The 12,850-nt window shown below is 33.3% G+C and overlaps 1 non-coding gene across 1 annotated transcript; it reads left to right on the forward strand.

Annotated features, from left to right (window-relative positions):
- Positions 1-9,672: 9,672 nt before the first annotated feature.
- On the forward strand, positions 9,673-9,745 carry TRNAR-CCU (transfer RNA arginine (anticodon CCU)). Its single transcript has one exon. It is a non-coding gene; the product is annotated as a tRNA-Arg (tRNA).
- Positions 9,746-12,850: the final 3,105 nt, after the last annotated feature.

Consider the following 12,850-nt stretch of genomic DNA (forward strand, 5'->3'; position numbering starts at 1 on the left):
TTTAAGATAAATAAACACTAATTATTTTACAATTTTGATAATATTGAACTGTACAACAATGGCATGAATTCATTGCAATATACACCTATGGATACATAAAACTGGGCAATAACACAAATGCACAATATAATTGATTACCTTATGATTAGAATATTACTTTTATTAGGGACTTTAGTATTGGGTGCATTAGTTTAGTGGATTTAAAAAGTAACTAATTTAAAATTAATAAACCAAGTTAATTTACTTAGTCAACTCGATGCTAAAATCACTCAACTAAAAATAATGCGCTTTGACCATGTGCTCCTGTGGCGCAATCGGTCTGTGCGCAGGACTTATAAGACAGTATCTGTTGAGCAATGCTGAGGTTGTGAGTTCAAGCCTCACCTGGAGCAAATGTAATTTTTTTTCTAATGTCATCAGTTAATGATTATCATCTGCTTCCTGAACATCCTGATATGAAGGCAGAAAAAAAACACAAACATGACTGTTTTTAAGGTACCAGTACACACAGCTGCTTTGGTTCATATGCACTGTAAACATTACTTTAGTTAGTCAACAAAATGGAATGCAAAAGACTACCTCTTTATTGGTAAAAGAGTTGCATCAATCTGTTTTGCTGCAATGTAACATGAGGGTTCACACTATTAGGTGTGGATAGTACAATCACATTTCATGCTGGGATTTGTAAAGCAAAGAACACAAATAAACGGCTTTCCTATATCGCAACAATTAATGATTATACTAATGAAAAAATCAGTTTCACTCAAAGATGTTACTAAGCCCCAGTGGCCTAATGGATTGTGGTTTCAAGTCCCATCTGGGGTGATAGGCTTTATTTCATTAAAATAATATTGGAGATGTTCCTTTCATTCTTGCTTCATACTGCACAAAAGGCTCCACCAGAAACTTTAATCTGCTTAACAATCTGGAATTGTTCAGCTTGCAAAATTATGGCCCAGTATCTAAAAGCAGACATTTATCCTAATGACATTGTGGATTAGTTTCCTGAAAAGTTTACTATCACCTGGGACAGTGGCTTCAAGTCCCATCTAGGATGCATGTTCCTTTGTTGCTCATACTCATTCTAGAAGTTATGCTTTTTTTCAATGCAGGTGACTGTCTTAATGGTATTGCAGAAAATCCATATATACCAAAACATACCTATTAAGTTTTAATTGCAATTTAATATCAGAGTGGCTACAAAATAACAATGTCTATTGCAATTGCTGATGGGTTTCTTGAAGTCCTTTCATCCTTGTCATCAAAAGGGTAATTTTCTGCTTTTTATATTTCTTTGGACACTGACTTTACTGAGAATTTAGGTGCTACAGACCAAAAAAACAATGTTTACCTTTAAATATAGAGCACAAGTGAGATTTAACTTATTTTTAATTAAAGATACTGCACTTTTTGGTAATATAGTGTATATTTTCCATATGCAACATTAAAGTTACATATATCTATACCAAATATTATTTAAGATAAATAAACACTAATTATTTTACAATTTTGATAATATTGAACTGTACAACAATGGCATGAATTCATTGCAATATACACCTATGGATACATAAAACTGGGCAATAACACAAATGCACAATATAATTGATTACCTTATGATTAGAATATTACTTTTATTAGGTACTTTAGTATTGGGTGCAGTAGTTTAGTGGATTTAAAAAGTAACTAATTTAAAATTAATAAACCAATTTAATTTACTTAGTCAACTCGATGCTAAAATCACTCAACTAAAAATAATGCACTTTGACCATGTGCTCCTGTGGCGCAATCGGTCTGTGTGCAGGACTTATAAGTCAGTATCTGTTGAGCAATGCTGAGGTTGTGAGTTCAAGCCTCACCTGGAGCAAATGTAATTTTTTTTCTAATGTCATCAGTTAATGATTATCATCTGCTTCCTGAACATCCTGATATGAAGGCAGAAAAAAAACACAAACATGACTGTTTTTAAGTACCAGTACACACAGCTGCTTTGGTTCATATGCACTGTAAACATTACTTTAGTTAGTCAATCAAATGGAATGCAAAAGACTACCTCTTTATTGGTAAAAGAGTTGCATCAATCTGTTTTGCTGCAATGTAACATGAGGGTCCACACTATTAGGTCTGGATAGTACAATCACATTTCATGCTGGAATTTGTAAAGCAAAGAACACAAATAAACGGCTTTCCTATATCGCAACAATTAATGATTATACTAATGAAAAAATCAGTTTCACTCAAAGATGTTACTAAGCCCCAGTGGCCTAATGGATAAGATACTGGCCTCCTAAGCCAGGGATTGTGGGTTCAAGTCCCATCTGGGGAGATAGGCGTTATTTCATTCAAATAATTTTGTAGATGTTCCTTTTATTCTTGCTTCATACTGCACAAATGGCTCCACCAGAAACTTTAATCTGCTTAACAATCTGGAACTGTTCAGCTTGCAAAATTATGGCCCAGTATCTAAAAGCAGACATTTATCCTAATGACATTGTGGATTAGTTTCCTGAAAAGTTTACTATCACCTGGGACAGTGGCTTCAAGTCCCATCTAGGATGCATGTTCCTTTGTTGCTCATACTCATTCTAGAAGTTATGCTTTTTTTCAATGCAGGTGACTGTCTTAATGGTATTGCAGAAAATCCATATATACCAAAACATACCTATTAAGTTTTAATTGCAATTTAATATCAGAGTGGCTACAAAATAACAATGTCTATTGCAATTGCTGATGGGTTTCTTGAAGTCCTTTCATCCTTGTCATCAAAAGGGTAATTTTCTGCTTTTTATATTTCTTTGGACACTGACTTTACTGACAATTTAGGTGCTACAGACCAAAAAAACAATGTTTACCTTTAAATATTGAGCACAAGTGAGATTTAACTTATTTTTATTTAAAGATACTGCATTTTTGGTAATATAGTGTATATTTTCCCTATGCAACATTAAAGTTTCATATATCTATACCAAATATTATTTAAGATAGATAAACAGGAATTATTTTACAATTTTGATAATATTGAACTGTACAACAATGGCATGAATTCATTGCAATATACACCTATGGATACATAAAACTGGGCAATAACACCAATGCACAATATAATTGATTAATTATGATTAGAATATTACTTTTATTAGGTACTTTAGTATTGGGTGCAGTAGTTTAGTGGATTTAAAAAGTAACTAATTTAAAATTAATAAACCAAGTTAACTTACTTAGTCAACTCGATGCTAAAATCACTCAACTAAAAATAATGCGCTTTGACCATGTGCTCTGTGCCGCAATCGGTCTGTGCGCGGTACTTATAAGACAGTATCTGTTGAGCAATCCTGAGGTTGTGAATTCAAGCCTCACCTGGAGCAAATGTAATTTTTTTTCTAATGTCAACAGTTAATGATTATCATCTGCTTCCTGAACATCCTGATATGAAGGCAGAAAAAAAACACAAACATGACTGTTTTTAAGGTACCAGTACACACAGCTGCTTTGGTTCATATGCACTTTAAACATTACTTTAGTTAGTCAACAAAATGGAATGCAAAAGACTACCTCTTTATTGGTAAAAGAGTTGCATCAATCTGTTTTGCTGCAATGTAACATGAGGGTCCACACTATTAGGTCTGGATAGTACAATCACATTTCATGCTGGGATTTGTAAAGCAAAGAACACAAATAAACGGCTTTCCTATATCGCAACAATTAATGATTATACTAATGAATAAATCAGTTTCACTCAAAGATGTTACTAAGCCCCAGTGGCCTAATGGATTGTGGGTTCAAGTCCCATCTGGGGTGATAGGCTTTATTTCATTAAAATAATATTGGAGATGTTCCTTTCATTCTTGCTTCATACTGCACAAATGGCTCCACCAGAAACTTTAATCTGTTTAACAATCTGGAACTGTTCAGCTTGCAAAATTATGGCCCAGTATCTAAAAGCAGACATTTATCCTAATGACATTGTGGATTAGTTTCCAGAAAAGTTTACTATCACTTGGGACAGTGGCTTCAAGTCCCATCTAGGATGCATGTTCCTTTGTTGCTCATACTCATTCTAGAAGTTATGCTTTTTTTCAATGCAGGTGACTGTCTTAATGGTATTGCAGAAAATCCATATATACCAAAACATACCTATTAAGTTTTAATTGCAATTTAATATCAGAGTGGCTACAAAATAACAATGTCTATTGCAATTGCTGATGGGTTTCTTGAAGTCCTTTCATCCTTGTCATCAAAAGGGTAATTTTCTGCTTTTTATATTTCTTTGGACACTGACTTTACTGACAATTTAGGTGCTACAGACCAAAAAACAATGTTTACCTTTAAATATAGAGCACAAGTGAGATTTAACTTATTTTTAATTAAAGATACTGCACTTTTTGGTAATATAGTGTATATTTTCCATATGCAACATTAAAGTTACATATATCTATACCAAATATTATTTAAGATAAATAAACACTAATTATTTTACAATTTTGATAATATTGAACTGTACAACAATGGCATGAATTCATTGCAATATACACCTATGGATACATAAAACTGGGCAATAACACAAATGCACAATATAATTGATTACCTTATGATTAGAATATTACTTTTATTAGGGACTTTAGTATTGGGTGCATTAGTTTAGTGGATTTAAAAAGTAACTAATTTAAAATTAATAAACCAAGTTAATTTACTTAGTCAACTCGATGCTAAAATCACTCAACTAAAAATAATGCGCTTTGACCATGTGCTCCTGTGGCGCAATCGGTCTGTGCGCAGGACTTATAAGACAGTATCTGTTGAGCAATGCTGAGGTTGTGAGTTCAAGCCTCACCTGGAGCAAATGTAATTTTTTTTCTAATGTCATCAGTTAATGATTATCATCTGCTTCCTGAACATCCTGATATGAAGGCAGAAAAAAAACACAAACATGACTGTTTTTAAGGTACCAGTACACACAGCTGCTTTGGTTCATATGCACTGTAAACATTACTTTAGTTAGTCAACAAAATGGAATGCAAAAGACTACCTCTTTATTGGTAAAAGAGTTGCATCAATCTGTTTTGCTGCAATGTAACATGAGGGTTCACACTATTAGGTGTGGATAGTACAATCACATTTCATGCTGGGATTTGTAAAGCAAAGAACACAAATAAACGGCTTTCCTATATCGCAACAATTAATGATTATACTAATGAAAAAATCAGTTTCACTCAAAGATGTTACTAAGCCCCAGTGGCCTAATGGATTGTGGTTTCAAGTCCCATCTGGGGTGATAGGCTTTATTTCATTAAAATAATATTGGAGATGTTCCTTTCATTCTTGCTTCATACTGCACAAAAGGCTCCACCAGAAACTTTAATCTGCTTAACAATCTGGAATTGTTCAGCTTGCAAAATTATGGCCCAGTATCTAAAAGCAGACATTTATCCTAATGACATTGTGGATTAGTTTCCTGAAAAGTTTACTATCACCTGGGACAGTGGCTTCAAGTCCCATCTAGGATGCATGTTCCTTTGTTGCTCATACTCATTCTAGAAGTTATGCTTTTTTTCAATGCAGGTGACTGTCTTAATGGTATTGCAGAAAATCCATATATACCAAAACATACCTATTAAGTTTTAATTGCAATTTAATATCAGAGTGGCTACAAAATAACAATGTCTATTGCAATTGCTGATGGGTTTCTTGAAGTCCTTTCATCCTTGTCATCAAAAGGGTAATTTTCTGCTTTTTATATTTCTTTGGACACTGACTTTACTGAGAATTTAGGTGCTACAGACCAAAAAAACAATGTTTACCTTTAAATATAGAGCACAAGTGAGATTTAACTTATTTTTAATTAAAGATACTGCACTTTTTGGTAATATAGTGTATATTTTCCATATGCAACATTAAAGTTACATATATCTATACCAAATATTATTTAAGATAAATAAACACTAATTATTTTACAATTTTGATAATATTGAACTGTACAACAATGGCATGAATTCATTGCAATATACACCTATGGATACATAAAACTGGGCAATAACACAAATGCACAATATAATTGATTACCTTATGATTAGAATATTACTTTTATTAGGTACTTTAGTATTGGGTGCAGTAGTTTAGTGGATTTAAAAAGTAACTAATTTAAAATTAATAAACCAATTTAATTTACTTAGTCAACTCGATGCTAAAATCACTCAACTAAAAATAATGCACTTTGACCATGTGCTCCTGTGGCGCAATCGGTCTGTGTGCAGGACTTATAAGTCAGTATCTGTTGAGCAATGCTGAGGTTGTGAGTTCAAGCCTCACCTGGAGCAAATGTAATTTTTTTTCTAATGTCATCAGTTAATGATTATCATCTGCTTCCTGAACATCCTGATATGAAGGCAGAAAAAAAACACAAACATGACTGTTTTTAAGTACCAGTACACACAGCTGCTTTGGTTCATATGCACTGTAAACATTACTTTAGTTAGTCAATCAAATGGAATGCAAAAGACTACCTCTTTATTGGTAAAAGAGTTGCATCAATCTGTTTTGCTGCAATGTAACATGAGGGTCCACACTATTAGGTCTGGATAGTACAATCACATTTCATGCTGGAATTTGTAAAGCAAAGAACACAAATAAACGGCTTTCCTATATCGCAACAATTAATGATTATACTAATGAAAAAATCAGTTTCACTCAAAGATGTTACTAAGCCCCAGTGGCCTAATGGATAAGATACTGGCCTCCTAAGCCAGGGATTGTGGGTTCAAGTCCCATCTGGGGAGATAGGCGTTATTTCATTCAAATAATTTTGTAGATGTTCCTTTTATTCTTGCTTCATACTGCACAAATGGCTCCACCAGAAACTTTAATCTGCTTAACAATCTGGAACTGTTCAGCTTGCAAAATTATGGCCCAGTATCTAAAAGCAGACATTTATCCTAATGACATTGTGGATTAGTTTCCTGAAAAGTTTACTATCACCTGGGACAGTGGCTTCAAGTCCCATCTAGGATGCATGTTCCTTTGTTGCTCATACTCATTCTAGAAGTTATGCTTTTTTTCAATGCAGGTGACTGTCTTAATGGTATTGCAGAAAATCCATATATACCAAAACATACCTATTAAGTTTTAATTGCAATTTAATATCAGAGTGGCTACAAAATAACAATGTCTATTGCAATTGCTGATGGGTTTCTTGAAGTCCTTTCATCCTTGTCATCAAAAGGGTAATTTTCTGCTTTTTATATTTCTTTGGACACTGACTTTACTGACAATTTAGGTGCTACAGACCAAAAAAACAATGTTTACCTTTAAATATTGAGCACAAGTGAGATTTAACTTATTTTTATTTAAAGATACTGCATTTTTGGTAATATAGTGTATATTTTCCCTATGCAACATTAAAGTTTCATATATCTATACCAAATATTATTTAAGATAGATAAACAGGAATTATTTTACAATTTTGATAATATTGAACTGTACAACAATGGCATGAATTCATTGCAATATACACCTATGGATACATAAAACTGGGCAATAACACCAATGCACAATATAATTGATTAATTATGATTAGAATATTACTTTTATTAGGTACTTTAGTATTGGGTGCAGTAGTTTAGTGGATTTAAAAAGTAACTAATTTAAAATTAATAAACCAAGTTAACTTACTTAGTCAACTCGATGCTAAAATCACTCAACTAAAAATAATGCGCTTTGACCATGTGCTCTGTGCCGCAATCGGTCTGTGCGCGGTACTTATAAGACAGTATCTGTTGAGCAATCCTGAGGTTGTGAATTCAAGCCTCACCTGGAGCAAATGTAATTTTTTTTCTAATGTCAACAGTTAATGATTATCATCTGCTTCCTGAACATCCTGATATGAAGGCAGAAAAAAAACACAAACATGACTGTTTTTAAGGTACCAGTACACACAGCTGCTTTGGTTCATATGCACTTTAAACATTACTTTAGTTAGTCAACAAAATGGAATGCAAAAGACTACCTCTTTATTGGTAAAATAGTTGCATCAATCTGTTTTGCTGCAATGTAACATGAGGGTCCACACTATTAGGTCTGGATAGTACAATCACATTTCATGCTGGGATTTGTAAAGCAAAGAACACAAATAAACGGCTTTCCTATATCGCAACAATTAATGATTATACTAATGAATAAATCAGTTTCACTCAAAGATGTTACTAAGCCCCAGTGGCCTAATGGATTGTGGGTTCAAGTCCCATCTGGGGTGATAGGCTTTATTTCATTAAAATAATATTGGAGATGTTCCTTTCATTCTTGCTTCATACTGCACAAATGGCTCCACCAGAAACTTTAATCTGTTTAACAATCTGGAACTGTTCAGCTTGCAAAATTATGGCCCAGTATCTAAAAGCAGACATTTATCCTAATGACATTGTGGATTAGTTTCCAGAAAAGTTTACTATCACTTGGGACAGTGGCTTCAAGTCCCATCTAGGATGCATGTTCCTTTGTTGCTCATACTCATTCTAGAAGTTATGCTTTTTTTCAATGCAGGTGACTGTCTTAATGGTATTGCAGAAAATCCATATATACCAAAACATACCTATTAAGTTTTAATTGCAATTTAATATCAGAGTGGCTACAAAATAACAATGTCTATTGCAATTGCTGATGGGTTTCTTGAAGTCCTTTCATCCTTGTCATCAAAAGGGTAATTTTCTGCTTTTTATATTTCTTTGGACACTGACTTTACTGACAATTTAGGTGCTACAGACCAAAAAACAATGTTTACCTTTAAATATAGAGCACAAGTGAGATTTAACTTATTTTTAATTAAAGATACTGCACTTTTTGGTAATATAGTGTATATTTTCCATATGTAACATTAAAGTTACATATATCTATACCAAATATTATTTAAGATAAATAAACACTAATTATTTGACAATTTTGATAATATTGAACTGTACAACAATGGCATGAATTCATTGCAATATACACCTATGGATACATAAAACTGGGCAATAACACAAATGCACAATATAATTGATTACCTTATGATTAGAATATTACTTTTATTAGGGACTTTAGTATTGGGTGCATTAGTTTAGTGGATTTAAAAAGTAACTAATTTAAAATTAATAAACCAAGTTAATTTACTTAGTCAACTCGATGCTAAAATCACTCAACTAAAAATAATGCACTTTGACCATGTGCTCCTGTGGCGCAATCGGTCTGTGCGCAGGACTTATAAGACAGTATCTGTTGAGCAATGCTGAGGTTGTGAGTTCAAGCCTCACCTGGAGCAAATGTAATTTTTTTTCTAATGTCATCAGTTAATGATTATCATCTGCTTCCTGAACATCCTGATATGAAGGCAGAAAAAAAACACAAACATGACTGTTTTTAAGTACCAGTACACACAGCTGCTTTGGTTCATATGCACTGTAAACATTACTTTAGTTAGTCAACAAAATGGAATGCAAAAGACTACCTCTTTATTGGTAAAAGAGTTGCATCAATCTGTTTTGCTGCAATGTAACATGAGGGTCCACACTATTAGGTCTGGATAGTACAATCACATTTCATGCTGGGATTTGTAAAGCAAAGAACACAAATAAACGGCTTTCCTATATCGCAACAATTAATGATTATACTAATGAAAAAACCAGTTTCACTCAAAGATGTTACTAAGCCCCAGTGGCCTAATGGATAAGGCACTGGCCTCCTAAGCCAGGGATTGTGGGTTCAAGTCCCATCTGGGGTGATAGGCTTTATTTCATTAAAATAATATTGGAGATGTTCCTTTCATTCTTGCTTCGTACTGCACAAATGGCTCCACCAGAAACTTGAATCTGCTTAACAATCTGGAATTGTTCAGCTTGCAAAATTATGGCCCAGTATCTAAAAGCAGACATTTATCCTAATGACATTGTGGATTAGTTTTCTGAAAAGTTTACTATCACCTGGGATAGTGGCTTCAAGGCCCATCTAGGATGCATGTTCCTTTGTTGCTCATTCTCATTCTAGAAGTTATGCTTTTTTTCAATTCAGGTGACTGTCTTAATGGTATTGCAGAAAATCCATATATACCAAAACATACCTATTAAGTTTTAATTGCAATTTAATATCAGAGTGGCTACAAAATAACAATTTCTATTGCAATTGCTGATGGGTTTCTTGAAGTCCTTTCATCCTTGTCATCAAAAGGGTAATTTTCTGCTTTTTATATTTCTTTGGACACTGACTTTACTGACAATTTAGGTGCTACAGACCAAAAAAACAATGTTTACCTTTAAATATAGAGCACAAGTGAGATTTAACTTATTTTTATTTAAAGATACTGCATTTTTGGTAATATAGTGTATATTTTCCCTATGCAACATTAATGTTACATATATCTATACCAAATATTATTTAAGATAAATAAACACTAATTATTTTACAATTTTGATAATATTGAACTGTACAACAATGGCATGAATTCATTGCAATATACACCTATGGATACATAAAACTGGGCAATAACACAAATACACAATATAATTGATTACCTTATGATTAGAATATTACTTTTATTAGGTACTTTAGTATTGGGTGCAGTAGTTTAGTGGATTTAAAAAGTAACTAATTTAAAATTAATAAACCAAGTTAATTTACTTAGTCAACTCGATGCTAAAATCACTCAACTAAAAATAATGCGCTTTGACCATGTGCTCCTGTGGCGCAATCGGTCTGTGCGCAGGACTTATAAGACAGTATCTGTTGAGCAATGCTGAGGTTGTGAGTTCAAGCCTCACCTGGAGCAAATGTAATTTTTTTTCTAATGTCATCAGTTAATGATTATCATCTGCTTCCTGAACATCCTGATATGAAGGCAGAAAAAAAACACAAACATGACTGTTTTTAAGGTACCAGTACACACAGCTGCTTTGGTTCATATGCACTGTAAACATTACTTTAGTTAGTCAACAAAATGGAATGCAAAAGACTACCTCTTTATTGGTAAAAGAGTTGCATCAATCTGTTTTGCTGCAATGTAACATGAGGGTTCACACTATTAGGTGTGGATAGTACAATCACATTTCATGCTGGGATTTGTAAAGCAAAGAACACAAATAAACGGCTTTCCTATATCGCAACAATTAATGATTATACTAATGAAAAAATCAGTTTCACTCAAAGATGTTACTAAGCCCCAGTGGCCTAATGGATTGTGGTTTCAAGTCCCATCTGGGGTGATAGGCTTTATTTCATTAAAATAATTTTGGAGATGTTCCTTTTATTCTTGCTTCATACTGCACAAATGGCTCCACCAGAAACTTTTATCTGCTTATCAATCCGGAACTGTTCAGCTTGCAAAATTATGGCCCAGTATCTAAAAGCAGACATTCATCCTAATGACATTGTGGATTAGTTTTCTGAAAAGTTTACTATCACCTGGGACAGTGGCTTCAAGTCCCATCTAGGATGCATGTTCCTTTGTTGCTCATTCTCATTCTAGAAGTTATGCTTTTTTTCAATTCAGGTGACTGTCTTAATGGTATTGCAGAAAATCCATATATACCAAAACATACCTATTAAGTTTTAATTGCAATTTAATATCAGAGTGGCTACAAAATAACAATTTCTATTACAATTGCTGATGGGTTTCTTGAAGTCCTTTCATCCATGTCATCAAAAGGGTAATTTTCTGCCTTTTATATTTCTTTGGACACTGACTTTACTGACAATTTAGGTGCTTCAGACCAAAAAAACAATGTTTACCTTTAAATATAGAGCACAAGTGAGATTTAACTTATTTTTATTTAAAGATACTGCATTTTTTGGTATTAGAGTGTATATTTTCCCTATGCAACATTAAAGTTACATATATGTATACCAAATATTATTTAAGATAAATAAACACTAATTATTTTACAATTTTGATAATATTGAACTGTACAACAATGGCATGAATTCATTGCAATATACACCTATGGATACATAAAACTGGGCAATAACACAAATGCACAATATAATTGATTACCTTATGATTAGAATATTACTTTTATTAGGTACTTTAGTATTGGGTGCAGTAGTTTAGTGGATTTAAAAAGTAACTAATTTAAAATTAATAAACCAATTTAATTTACTTAGTCAACTCGATGCTAAAATCACTCAACTAAAAATAATGCACTTTGACCATGTGCTCCTGTGGCGCAATCGGTCTGTGTGCAGGACTTATAAGTCAGTATCTGTTGAGCAATGCTGAGGTTGTGAGTTCAAGCCTCACCTGGAGCAAATGTAATTTTTTTTCTAATGTCATCAGTTAATGATTATCATCTGCTTCCTGAACATCCTGATATGAAGGCAGAAAAAAAACACAAACATGACTGTTTTTAAGTACCAGTACACACAGCTGCTTTGGTTCATATGCACTGTAAACATTACTTTAGTTAGTCAATCAAATGGAATGCAAAAGACTACCTCTTTATTGGTAAAAGAGTTGCATCAATCTGTTTTGCTGCAATGTAACATGAGGGTCCACACTATTAGGTCTGGATAGTACAATCACATTTCATGCTGGAATTTGTAAAGCAAAGAACACAAATAAACGGCTTTCCTATATCGCAACAATTAATGATTATACTAATGAAAAAATCAGTTTCACTCAAAGATGTTACTAAGCCCCAGTGGCCTAATGGATAAGATACTGGCCTCCTAAGCCAGGGATTGTGGGTTCAAGTCCCATCTGGGGAGATAGGCGTTATTTCATTCAAATAATTTTGTAGATGTTCCTTTTATTCTTGCTTCATACTGCACAAATGGCTCCACCAGAAACTTTAATCTGCTTAACAATCTGGAACTGTTCAGCTTGCAAAATTATGGC

This window comes from Taudactylus pleione, unplaced genomic scaffold, assembly GCF_031769625.1.
Source record: "Taudactylus pleione unplaced genomic scaffold, aTauple2 ptg000473l, whole genome shotgun sequence".
NCBI lineage: Eukaryota > Metazoa > Chordata > Amphibia > Anura > Myobatrachidae > Taudactylus > Taudactylus pleione.